We start from the raw sequence: 14,164 nt of genomic DNA, 5'->3' as shown, positions 1-14,164 counted from the left end.
AGGAAGGAAGGAAGGAAGGAAGGAAGGAAGGAAGGAAGGAAGGAAGGAAGGAATTATGATGGAAGTTACTTTATCTACAGAAAGACAAATTAAGTCTTGATGTGAAGAAAAACTTCTTAACAATTATAATGATCCCAACATATATATATGTTCCATTTCTCTGTGAGCATTCAAAAAGAGCCTGGATTCTGTAACTCCCAACAGTATATGGCACAAATTTAATTTCATCTAGCAGCAAGGAAATATCTGGTAGAAAATATTTGAAGGGGGTGGCCAGATAGTACAGCAAGTAAGAGCACTGGCTCCAGTGTTGGGATGACCTGGGGATCAAATCCAGGGCTCAGACACTTAGCACCCCACCCAGAAACATCTGGCCGTGTAACTTTGAGCAAGTTACTTAACTCTAATTGCTTAGGGGTGGCCAGGTGGCTCAGCAAGTAAGAGCACTGGCTCCAGTATCGGGATGACCTGGAGATCAAATCCAGACTCAGATACTTAGCACCACACCCAGAAATAACTGACCATGTAACCTTGAGCAAGTTACTTACCCTGATTGCTCATAAAAATATATATATATATATATATATATATATTTGACAATACATCTTCCTAAAGTAAATATGATACATTTGCATACATAAAAATAGTTTATCAGGTATTTTCTGAGTTGTCTATTCTACAGAAATTTAAAGATGAAAATACTTAGACAACTGAAAACTTTATCAAGTTTAACAGTTGACTATTTGCCTAAGCCAGGCTAGAACCATTTCAATTTTTAAAAAGTTTATTTAAATTTTATTACCTATTGATTTATTTCTTTGAAGACAATATATTCCCAGAATGCTGAATGTTGTAAAACTGGCCTTTGTAACAATGTAATCATTGATAATGATTTCAAAAACAACAATAAAGCTGTTAAATTGATAGTGCTTCTTATTCATTTTAAGAATGTCATATAAATCTTCAGAATTTCTGTATAAACCATAGCGAAGGTTTGTAGGTCTAAACTCACATACACACAGACACAGAAACACATGCATATGTGTGTATGTATATATAGAAATGATATACTATATAGTATAATATATAACATTTCTATTTGCTATTATGTAATATGTTTACGTAATATAGAAATAAAAATTATATAGAGTATGTGTATCAGCTATATATACATATATACTTACATACATAACACATATATAAAAATTTGTGTGAATTCTTACAAGTGTATAGCTGAAAAGTTTACCAATTTGAGATTAAACCTATAAAGATACATTAAAACTGAAATATTATATTATGCTAATATATTATTTGTAGTTTTTAAAAACAAATGTCTTTCACTTTTATTGCTTCTAAGAATACTGATGGATATTCAGAAATCTTTCAAAGGTTTAAAAACTGAAAGCACAATATCTCATGGATTATGAATAAGACCAATCTTTCCTATTTATTTATAAAGTCTGTCTACAAATGCACTCATTGTAGATTTTGCTATTTCGTTCAATCATATTTCCTACAATTTTTCACTATTTATCTAAGTTCATTACCTGGAGCAATACATTCACTATCCTAGAAATAATTCACTTTATCTAGTTTTTTTTTTTAATTGAATATGATATCTCCCTTCTGAATACCCTAACTTGATAGTACTATCCACTAGCAGATAGCATATTTTAGGCTCTTTTATTTTATAACAACTAATATAAGAGGCATTTAAAAGCAATGATCTTCAGAAAGTTTCCATTTCATAAATTCTCTGATATTATTCTAGTTCTCTCTTCATATTAATTGGGCCACCATGTATTTTTTTTCCATTTTGACTTTAAAGTATCAGTTATTCTTAACTTTTCTTTCTTTTAGAATCAGCTAGTTGAAACAGTAGACAGAATGCTGGAGGTAGAGTCAGGAAGACCTGATTTCAAATAAAGCCTAAGACACTTACTAGCTGCATGACCCTGGGCAAATTGCTTGACCTTTCTCTCTGCCTCAGTTACTTCATCTATAAAATGAATACAACAATAGCAATGACTTTCCAGGGTTGTCATGAGGATAAAATGAGATAATAACTTTAAAGATTTTAGAACAGTGCCTGGAACATAGTATGTAATATATAAATGTTAGTTTTAATCTTAATTATCATTATTAGTTCCAATCCAAACAGCAAGTCCAACTGACTATATCGGTATTCTATCTCCTGTTTATCCCCTTTTTTCCTATTTATTTCCTACAGGTTTTCTTATTTATAGCTTACTTTACTGCAACAAACTGTTAACTGGTCTCCCATTCCTTTAAGTAGTTCCTCCTTCCCTACAATTCATTCTGCAAATGGTTGCCAAATTAATCTCTCAAAATATTGTAGTTTGTCTAAGACCATAAAGATAAACATCTTGGGCTAAGATTATCACATAATTGTTTAAAGTGCTTAAGAGTAGGAAAAAAAAATCATCCTGTGGGTAACATGATAATGGGCCTTTAACACTGACTTTGTAGGTGCTTATGGAGTTCATATCAGTGCTCTTACTTCAAGCCTTTACTGATTGCTACATTTTGAAAGAGTTTGAAATCTAATGGGACTGCCTTAAAAAAAGGCATCTTCATAAAATTCTTTGAGCTGTAAAAACCCAATTTTTTTTTAATTTCAAATCAATGAAGAGTCAGTTTGTCAGTAAATGAATATTCATTAATAAACTACTGTTTGAGAGAAACTGTGATCAATGCTGGTGATACAAAAAGAAGGGAAAAATAAAACAGGCCCTGTCCTCAAGGAACTCACATTCTAATGGGGTAGACAACAAGCAAACAGATAACACATATAAATAAGCTATATATAAGATAAACAAGAGATAATTAAAAGAGAACCTCAGAGTCCTTGAGCTTGGGCTCTCCTGGTTGAAGCATTGCGGCACTGTAATGTTTTCTGCTTTATTATTATTCCCAAATTTCCACCCGAGTGTTTTCTGACCACCCAGAAGACTTCTCGTTGGAGTCCTCCACTCTTGCTTTTCTTGAACCACATAACCTTGGCATACTACACATTTCTGATATATGGCTACACTGGTAAGCTGCCCTGAGCTAGCACTGGCTTTGCCGGTGGACACAGTTTCTTATTTCCCTCTGAAGTTCAAGCTGATGTGTCTTTTTGTTTGTTTATTTATTTATTTTTGGCAGGTATGCCCTGAAAGAAATAGTCTAGTTTTCATTGAATTTCTTGAAAATTATTCAAGTGTACTGAAAGTTTTGCTAGAGTAGGTTTATGGGAAAGGGAAGAAGAGAGAGATGGAAGGAGGGAGGGAAGGAGAAAGGAAGGGAGAGTAAAAAGAGAGAGAGAGACAGAGAGAAATAATGGATGCATTGAAATAATATCTCAAAGGAAAAAAGGAGAGGATGGGATATCAGGTACATACCTACAAGTTTTAGCCTTTGAAAAGAGCAGTAACATCTATTACTTCAAGAACATAAAGAAGGATAGGGTGAGTGATATGGAAGCTTAAAATGAATGAACTCAGTTCTTAAAAAATTATGAGGAGCTGTGATTCTGAGAGTGAGGAAAGACGGTTTGGAACAATTGCTTTGGGGACTGGAATACAGATTCAATTAAAGATTAATAAAGTGATTGTTATGCAGAGGAGAGCTTCCACTTGAGGTTAGATAACATGAATTTGCAGTGGATCGAGTTACTAAGGTAATATCACTTTCTAAAGCAGTATGGCTGACTATTGAGGGGGGAAAGACATGCCCCATAGTTGAATCGATTCATCTTTGCGATTAACTGTCAAGAATAGTAGAACAAAGATACAACTGATTTCTAGAATGGAGGATAATGTCTTCTTGAAATGACTGACTATAAGGTCAAGACTGTCCAGAAAGCAAAGAGAATCCAATATGAGGAGGGACCAAATGGACCTGAGATCAAAGTAAAAGAGAACTGGTTCAGGGGGAGTGAGGTGGTGGGAAAGTAAGAGGCTAGGGAAATGTGATCAGAATTTTCATCTTAGAATAATTTTAAGTGCTGGTAAAATGGCCTGAGCAAGAATGGTGATGGAGGTTAGGGGAGGTAGGAATTTCACAATCAAGGTGTTAGAAAAGTTATCAAAATGGGCATTCCAAACCCCACTTATGAGGCCAAGGTTTTAGTTGGAGAAGAAGACTTAAGTCATCTGCTGAAATCCTTTTGGAAGGTGGAAGAGCACCCGAGATTTTGGTCAATGACAAACACAAAGTTATGGACAGAGTTCTATAATTGGATTTCGTGACTCCAAAGAAGGAAAAAAATATTTTCAGTGATAGTGGTAGAGACCCGCAAATGGAAGTGGAGAAGTACCAAAAAGTAAGCTGCTTCTTCTTCTTGATCCTGTGCATGTGAAGACATGTAAGAAGAAAGGCAACCTTTAATAAAGGCTGGATGATGCTTTGTCAAGTATGTGGGAGAGAGCATCCTTGGACAGGTATGTGTGGGAAGAGTTGAACTCTGAGGTCTCTTTCCACTGAGATTATGTGTTTTTATGGATTGTGAAAGAGCACCATTTGGAGGGGTTTTTTTTGAGGCAGTTTAGTTCAACTGAAATAAGAATGGCTCTTGAGTCAAAGGATTAAAGGTTTAAATCCTGCCTCTGACGCTTACTGCCAATGTGACCTTGAAGAAGTCGCTTAACCTCTATGGGCTTCAGTTTCAACATCTTTAAAAATGAGGGGATTGCGGCCTCTGTGGTCTCCTTACTACTTTAGATCTATAAGCCTATGATTTTCAGGTATTGCTTAAAAGAGATGGTTCCTGCGATCTCATAGAACCTTGAAATTCTGTAATTCTGTGATGTCGTGTCTTCAAGGGAAAGTCAGATTCCATATAATGTCATGGGTAGAGGAATAATGAAAGGGATTTTGTTAACAACAGAAAAGAGGTTGCAGAAGACATAGTAGAAGAGAGGATCAGAGAATTAGGGCATAAGGATGTAAAGTGCTAAGTTGGATAGGTTTGAGAATAAGGGGTAAAGTAGAACAAAAAAGCTTAGTGATAGCTCTGAATGACAAGGATTAGGTACTTAAGGGTTTGTGCCTTAAAGTTTTCTTGTAGATGGGGTGCCAAGTAGGCAGAAGCTTTGGCACAGAGATGTAGCATGGTTCACTTAGAATGCTTCTATAACTGTGCTTTTTCAGATTCCCCCTCCTACTCATCTGATAGCAGCAGGAGAGGGCCAGAGGTTATAGCAGGGGGAGGAGAATGTTTTAGGAAGATTATCTTCACTGTGGTATGCAAAATGGATTTGGAGCACAGAATGGCAGACAGGGTGACCATTTAAAAGACTATTACAATCCATCAGGCATGGTAAGATAAGGTCCTATTCTAGAGGGGCAGGAATGGGAAAGGAAGGAAAATGCTACAAAACTTAGTGGCTCATTTCATGGGGGTTGAATGGGAAGGTATGATCAAAAATTATTTCAAGGATCCGAGTCTGGATAACACTCATGGTAGTTATATGATGGTTTTAAGAAAGCGGTTCACATGAATTTGCTTTAAAGCTTGTGAAAGGTCAATAAAGTTTGGGATAGAGCCTAACAAATGTTAACAAGTTTAAATTCCTATATGATTTTGTCACTTAGGATAGAAATAGACTGGAAGAGCTATTACATTGATATAGAAATACATTCAATTTAATAGGGAAATAGGAGGAACAGGGAGAGAGGAGAGGCAGTGGGAGAGAAGGGAAGGATTTGTTGTATGCATTGGTATGCTATATAAATCTTGAGGTAAAGAAATGTCCTTAACCAATGCAGGTAAATAATTTCTCTGTAATTTATTCATCACACACAGTGATATTTAATCAAGACTAAAAGGACTTTCACCTTTTAGAAACTGGCCTGATTTGTCAATGAAACCAGGGCAATGTAGAGATAAAACGACTCAAGATTTCTAGTAATCTTCCTCTGCCTTGTGATTAAGTAACACTAACTCAGGTAATTCCAGAAAGTTGTACCTTTTTGGTGTAATGTGAAGAAAAAAAAAACTGATGGATTAAAAAATAAGAAGCCAAACATCTCAATTTTTACGCAGAAAATTAAAGATGGGAGAAGAGGAAGATATAAGCAATACTTTGGATTAATGTATACTTTATATGCATATGCAGTATATATACACAAACACATAAATGTATACATATATACATGCAAGTAAGAAACACATTCTTAACTTTAGGGAAAGTAGTTTCAGATGAATGATGAGGTTAGAAGCCACATTACAGACAGTTAAGAGAATGAAAAGAAAGGAAGTAGAGGCACCAACTGTAGCAAATGCCTCAAGGAGATTAAAACCATGAAAGAAAGGAGAGATATTGAATGACATCTACTGGAAAATATTGAGTCAAGTTAGGATTGGCCATTTCTTCATTTCCCACCAGACTACACTTGTTCAGACTTCTCTGTAATGCCACAAAAGCCTCTGCTTCCTAGATGATCACTTCAGCCCTGAACACACACCTCAGGAATAGCCTCTGACCCTAGGGTTCCTGCCTACTACTGAAAGATAAAGAGCTCTTCCCAATACCTCCATCTAAGGAATGAGATCAGGCCTGCCATCTTTTATTTCCCACCATCTTTGGACTTCTCCATTATGCCCAGTTAGGTACATATTCTCCCACCACCTTTCTTGCTTCATTCTATATGTTGTCTTCCCCATTAGACTTTAATCTCCTTGAGGGCAAGGACTGTTTTTCTTTGGTGTTTGTATTCTCAGTGCTTAGCACAGAACTTGGAACACAGTAAGTATTTAATAAATGCTTGTTGGCTGATGATTTTTTCAGGATGGGAGAGACATGGTTTCATCTGCAAAGAGTACAGATAAACCAGGTGACAGGAAGAGATTAAAGATTCATGAGAGAGTAAGGATGATAGCATACAGTCTAAGAAACAGGCATTCACTTACCTATTTAATTTGCATATACCTGTGATTTCATTAATAAAAGGGAATTCATCTATGAGGATACTTCCTTTACCAAAGAAGATCCTGAACTGTTCTGTTTATTTAATAGCTTAGAGAACTGCTTGAGCCATAAGAGGCTAAAATCTACGCAGTTCAGTGAACACAGTATTGGACTTGGAATCAGGAAGATTCATTGTCATGATTTCAAATCTAGCTTCAATCACTTATTAGTTGTATGACGCAGGGCAAGTTATGGCCCTATTTGCTCTAGTTCCTCATCTGAAAAATAAGCTGGAGAAGGAAATAGAAAATGTAGTCTTTTTGTTGAGAAAACCCCAAGTGGGGCCACATAGCACTGGACACAACTGAAATGACTCAACAACAACGATAACAATCTTGCTCACAGTAACATAATCGATATGTGTCTTTCTGACTCAGGCTCACCCTTTATTACACCATATTATTTCTTACCCACTTATTAAGAATTCCCAAATAAAATGCTTAGAGGGCATAGGCACATGAATGACTAAAGAAGAACAGGGTAGCTATCTCTTATTACATCTCCTTGTCTCACTCCAATACAATACACAATCTACTTCAGTTATTCTATTTCATTCCTCACTTGATTTTGAGAGCTAAATAAACTTTGTCCTTCTCAAAGTAAGCTCTGTTTAAAGATTTTCTGAGTCACAATCAGCACAAGCTCTTGAATTTCCTCTTGAGGAAGAAATAGATCAATACCTTCTCCCTCCCCCCACCATGTCCCATGAACCCCAGGTTGTTGTATATGTCCTTGGTTCGCAAAGAGAACCATGAGATCAGAGAATGATGGCATGACTTGCAGTTGACTTGGATGTAAGTGAGGGAGGGCAGTGCAAGGTTAACAGCTTCACTTTCTCCTTCAGAATCATCTGGGTCTAGTGGCCAGATATTCATCTGGATGACTGGAGATGGCCAAGGATGCAATGGGAAACCCTGGACCTTTTAGGCTAAGGTCTTTACAAGTTCTCACTTTGAGTGTGTTAAAATCCATTCAATGGAAAAATCTCTTTAAGAAGTGAGACAAGGGTATGTGTGTGTATGTGTGTGTGTGTGGGGGGGTGGCAAGATGGCAGAAAGGAATCAGGAACTTTTCTGAATTCCTCCATGAATTCTATCACTAACCTCTAAAAAATGAATCTGAATGGATTTTAGAGTGACAGAATCCATTGGGAGATGGCGTGTGGCAGATTACCAGCCCAGGAAAGCACCCATGTAAGTCTGGGAGTACAAAGCACACAGGGGCTTTTCCAGCACAGACCTGAGAGTAGAGCACAGCAGAGTGAGAGCAAGCCCCAGCCAGCAGATCCACCCACCCCAACGGCAATTTGCAGTCTCACACCCCCAACAGAGGATGGGTCAGAACTGGTTAAGAAAAAGCACATGGCCAGTGACAGCAGCTTCTCCTAGGGCTATCAGCCCATGGCATGGATGTCTAAAAATCACCTACCTGAACTTCTAGGAACCAAGGTGGCAGAATATACCCTAGCAGCTCTAATCCCCTTCCCTGACTCTGAATCCACAGACACTAATGCCCCACCCAATGTAAAATCCTGAAACAGTGGAAACAACCTCAGGCTTGGGAATACTCAAGGAAGGGTATGATTGAAGTTATGCCTATCCTGAAGTGAAGGTCAAGAGGCCTCCCAACAATCGCCACCTCAGCTGACCAGCAGGACATCCCAAAGCCCAGGGGTGTGGAGCCAGCAAACACTAACAACTGAAACCCAGGTGTGCTTTAGCACCACCAGGGGTATCTGCAGACATTGGCACTGACAGCCAAAAGCTGCTGAGCCTGCCTGAGGGGCACACAGCCAGAAACCTGAAGTGGACAGACCACTTCTCCCCTACACATTACTCTGTGAGCCTCAGGGTAACCCAGGGAAAACACTGAGAGTCCTTGCCTTGGCCTCAGTCTAGACACCTAGAGGCTACAGCACACAAAGTCAACAACCAAACCCCTACCTCCCAGCCTGAGAAGCGCAGTACATCTGTACCCCAGAAGCAGAAATCCACTCTAAAAATTCAGGACATAGGCAATCACAATGGGCAAGAAGGAAACTGTTAAATCAAGAACAATACAATCCTATCATAGTAAGCTAGAACAACTTAATTCAGAGGAAAAAATGTACTCTACTCACAGCTGAGACCACAGAAGTAAATATGAACTGTTCTCAAGCATTCATGGAGGAGATCAAGAAAGATTTTAAAAGCCAAATTAGAGAGGCAGAAGATAAATTTAAATCTACAATGACCAAATTGGAAAAAAAAAATATCTCCCTGAAGAAAACAAATCCTTAAAAAGTAAAATTTCTAGACATAGAGGCAGGCCCGGAAGGTGGCCGGCAGATGTAGAGGCATGACAGGAAGGCATGGCCTGCAGATGCAGAGGCAGGCCCAGAAGGCATGGCCTGCAGGGGCAGGCCCGGAAGGGGCCTGATCAACTCAGAGGGCAAGTCGTCCCACCAACCACAAGGGCCACTACCAGACCTATCACCAAAGGGCTGGGACTAGAAAGAGCAAGGTAAGAACCAAATGCAGGGGCCCCTGTCCCAGACCGCAAATACTCCTGTGGTACCACTTCATAGCCCAGAAATTACAAAAAAATAAAATAAAAGCCCCTATCAGGGCCTCCAAAGTCCAGGATGACAGAGTGAATCTCACCTGCTCCAACTCCCCACCTCTGATACAGAAAGCATAGTAACTATTGCCCCAGGGCAAAACCCTCTACAGTAAAGGCTTGGGATCCCTAGAGGAATGGCTTGGCTAGGGCCCTGCCTCAAAATGGGTAGAAAGCAGTCTACAAAGACTCTGGAGTCCTACTATCCTCAGAGGGAGGAATCAAACTCAAAGGGAGACAATGTGGACTCTACACCCACAGCTGAAACATCAACAGGGAACGGGTCTGGAACACAGAAAGCTCTCCTAGATGAGATCAAAAGGAACTTTGAAAACAAAATGAGAGAGATAGAAGACAAAATGAATAATTCTCTCAAAACCAAAAATGCAGAATTAGAAAAACATTATAATCAAGAAAACATCTTTCTGAAAAGGAAAGTGTATGATATGGAAAAGGAGCTCCAAAAATTAACCAAGGAAAATGATTTTCTAAAAACTAGAATCAACCAAACTGAAACGAATAACTCTATGAGCAACCAAGAATTAGTCAAACAAAACAACAAGAATGAAAAATTAGAAAAAGAAGTAAAATGCCTCAATGGAAAAATAACTGACCTGGAAAACAGATCCAATCATAGGCCTACCAGAAAATCATGTTGAAAAAATGAGCCTGGACAACATTCTACAAGAGCTCATTAGGGAAAACTGCCCTGAGATACTAGAACCTCAGGGTAAAATAGAAATCGAGAGAATCCACTGGACACCTGCTGAAAGAGATCCCAAAATGAAAAGTCCTCAAAATGTTGTGGCCAAATTCCAGAACTACCAGGTAAAAGAGGAAATACTATAAGTGGCCAGAAAGAAACAATTCAAATATCAAGGGTCCACAGTGAGGATCGTACAGGATTTGGCAGCCTCTACACTGAAAGATCGGAGGTAGTGGAATACAATTTTCCGGAAGGCAAAAGAACTCGGGTTACAACCAAGGATCACATACCCAGCGAGACTGAGCATATTCTTCCAGGCAAAGAGATGGTCATTCAACAATTTAACAGAGTTCTAGACCTTCTTTATAAAAAAGCCAGAAAATGGAAAATTCAGCCTCCAATTACGAGATGCAACAGTGACGTAGAAAGATAAACAAGGAAAACACACATACACCCTGCTATTTGATAAGAGCAAACTGGTTATAGACAAGTAGAGGGTATGAGTATAAAATACACAAAATGACAATTTAAAAAAATCTTATTAAGGGTTACAAAGGGACTGCAATGGAAGAAAGGGAATGAATGAAGTGGAAAAGGGGAAATTATGCCACACAAAGAGGCATAAAAACTATATAGCAGAAGAAAAGACGGGAGGGAGATGGGAATCATATGAGCTTTTCCCTCACTGGTTCTGGTACAAGGAGGGAATAACAACCAGTTAAGCACAGGACTCTATGGAGAAGAAACACAAAAAGTATCATTTTAGAGGGAAAGAGGGGAGGGAGAGGAGCTTCGCATGAGATTTGTTAGAGAAATGCAAATCAAAACAACTCTGAGGTACCACATCGCACCAGTCAGATTGGCTAAGATGACAAAACAAGAAAATGACAAATCCTGGAGAGGATGTGGGCAAATGGGAACACTAATGCATTGCTGGTGGAGTTGTGAACTGATCTAGCCTTTCTGGAGAGCAATCTGGAATTATGCCCAAAGGGCTATAAATACTTTCATATCCTTTGATCCAGCAATACCACTTTTAGAGTTGTATCCCAAATAGATCATAGAAGTGGGAAAAGGATCCATAGGTACAAAAACATTTATAGCAGCTCTTTTTGTGGTGGCAAAGAATTGGAAATCAAGGAGATGCCCATTAATTGGGGAATGGCTACACGAGTTGTGGTATATGAATGTAATGGAATATTATTGTGCCATAAGAAATGAGGAGTAGATGGATTTCATAATAACCTGGAGAGACTTATACAAACTGATGTTGAATGAGAAGAGTAGAACCAAGAGAAAATTACTGACATAACGTATGTGTGATGACCAACTTTGACAGACTGGGCTCTTCTCAGCAATGCAAGGTTATAAGACAACTCCAAAAGACTCATGATGGAAAGTGATATCTGCATCCAGAGAAAGAACTACAGAGTTTGAATGCAGATTGAAGCAAACTACCAGTTCTCTTTCTTTTTCTTGTTTTGTTTTGTTTCCTCTTTCCTATTTTTCATTCCATCAATTATAATCCTTCTTTACAACATGACCAATGTGTAATGTGAAGTATTTGGAGATCCTATATTTGATAGCATGTGACCATGGGGGGCAGCAGATGGAGGGGGAGAAAACTTGAAACTCTAGGGACTGTGAAACTGAATCTTGTAAACTAAAAGTAAACAAATAAATTCATTAAAAAAAAGTGAGTTAAGGAATGGTCCCTTTAAAAATAATTTAAAAAATCAAACTGGGAGGGGAAAACCCTCAGGGTTGCTGGCCAAAAGAGAAACAGTTACTATTTACAGGCAACTGGACCCAGATGGTTATGGAGAAGAAAATGAGACTGGTGAGCTTGCAAAACCTTCCCTCACTCAAATCCAAATCAACTCCAAGCCACGTCATCATTCCCCAATGTGATGGTTTTCTTTGAGAATGAAGGGCAAAAACATCTTGTGAGTAGTCCTCTCCCCTCCCCCCCTTTTTCTCCCTCTCTTTACCTGAGCATCCTCTGCCCTAAAGAATGTACATTATGTTGATTGAAAGCTGCCTCATTAACTTGGTGTTTACTGGTTAGATTTCTTTCTCAAAGACCATGTCTTAAACCCAACTCATTCTGGACCTCATAGATTGGACAACAATAGGCCCCTGCCCTCCTAGCACAAGAGTGAACCCCAGATATACTGTCTTTAGTTATCTTGCAAGCAAGCAAGCTGAAGGATAAAGTTGTTGCAGCTGTGTTCTCCAGTTTCTCATTTTCACTTATCATGTGAGCAAAAGACTTACCTTTTGAAAGTGAAGAATTCCAGAGTCCTGGGAAAGTTCTCCTCCCTGTCTGGTCCAATGGGTAGTCTCTGATTTAAGTGAGACTACTTATATTCACATAATAAACCCTGTATCTGTCTTACAGCTAAGAATATACATTTTTCTCCAATAAGTATACTATTCTTTTTGAGTAACTATCTGTGTTTATGAATAGCCATCTTTCTTTTCTTTGTTTCCTACAAGGTTTCTTTGAATAATATTTAGCTTATGAATGCTGCCCTAAAAACTACATGTAAGGACACATGTCATGCTCAGAGTAGGTTGCTATCCATCTTGCAATCTCCCCTCCTAGTCTTAATAAGCAGCTACTTGCTTCACTCTTAATTGACTCCGTACTGCTGTTTTGTGACCCCCAGCCTCAAGAACTCAGATTAGTGAGTACTAACTCTCTTGAGTACTGAAAAAACTCTTCACAATCTGATTCCTTTCTACCTTTCCAGTCTTCTTTTTTGTTTTAAATTGATTTTATTTTTAACTCAAAGAGTAAAAAAAACCCACTTCTATATCATAGTATAGTAAAAAGATTACTACACATGAAAGTGCAAATTTATTATGTATCATTTGCTATTCTTTTTAAATATATGTATATATAAAATTATCATGTAAATTTCTTTTTTTTCTCCCTCTCTCCTACCTTAGAGATAGCTAACATTAGATACACACACATTCACACACACATACACACACACACATAGACATATATTTATATAATTCCTCTATACACGCATCTATTTATCAGTCCTGCTCTGGATGCAGAAAGCATTTTTTAATTGTATGCCTTTACTGCTAATTTGGGTATTTGTAATAGTCAAAATGACTTATTCACTCAAAGTTGTTCTTAAAGCAATATTTCTTTTACTGTATACAATGTTCTCTTGGTTCTACTGATTTCACTCTTCATTATTAAACAGGTGTCTATACATGTTTTTCTATGATCATCAAGCACATCATTCCTTACAGAAAGGTAGTGTTCCATCACAATCATGTACTACAATTTGTTTGGTTATTCCCTAGTTAACAGGCATCTCCACAACTTCTGTTTCTTTGCCACCACAAAGAGAGATGCTATGAATATTTTAGAATGTATAGGTTCTTTTTCATTTTCCCTAATCAACTTTGAAAATATACCAAGTTATGGTACTGCTGGGTCAGAGGGTATAGGCGGTTTAATAACTCCTTGGGCATAATTCCAGATTGCTCTCCAAAATGTTTGGATTAATTCACAATTCTGCCAACAATAAATTAGGGTCCCAATTTTCCCCTCCAACATTTGTCAATTTCTTTTTCGGTCATTTTAGTCAATCTGATAAGTGTAAAATGATATGTCAAGATTATTTTAATAGTCATATGAAAAATGTTCTAAATCGTCCTCATGTTCAACTCTTGGCCTCCCAGGCTTGCTTTACATTCCAGCTAAAATCTTACTTTTGGGGGAGGCTAGGAGGTGCAGTGAGTAAAGCGCAAGCCCTGGAGTCAGGAGGACCTGAGTTGGGGTTCCGGCCTCAGACACTTAACACCCACACACACACACACACACACACACACACACACACACACACACACACACACA

The 14,164-nt window shown here is 38.2% G+C and overlaps 1 protein-coding gene and 1 pseudogene across 1 annotated transcript in view; one reads left to right on the top strand and one right to left on the bottom strand.

Annotated features, from left to right (window-relative positions):
* Nucleotides 1-14,164, bottom strand: part of LOC138170531 (gamma-1-syntrophin-like) — a 704,758-nt gene that overhangs the window by 251,595 nt on the left and 438,999 nt on the right. The gene's annotated exons all lie outside the window — the stretch shown is intronic.
* Nucleotides 10,236-14,164, top strand: part of LOC138170244 (H-2 class II histocompatibility antigen gamma chain pseudogene) — a 69,850-nt pseudogene continuing 65,921 nt past the window's right edge.

The sequence above is a fragment of the Petaurus breviceps genome, unplaced genomic scaffold (assembly GCF_028583685.1).
Source record: "Petaurus breviceps papuanus isolate PSGF00001 unplaced genomic scaffold, PetGlider_PUasm1.0 38, whole genome shotgun sequence".
NCBI classification, from domain to species: Eukaryota; Metazoa; Chordata; class Mammalia; order Diprotodontia; family Petauridae; genus Petaurus; species Petaurus breviceps.
Note: the sequence above shows the minus strand (reverse complement) of the source record. Positions and strands in the feature narration are given on the sequence as shown.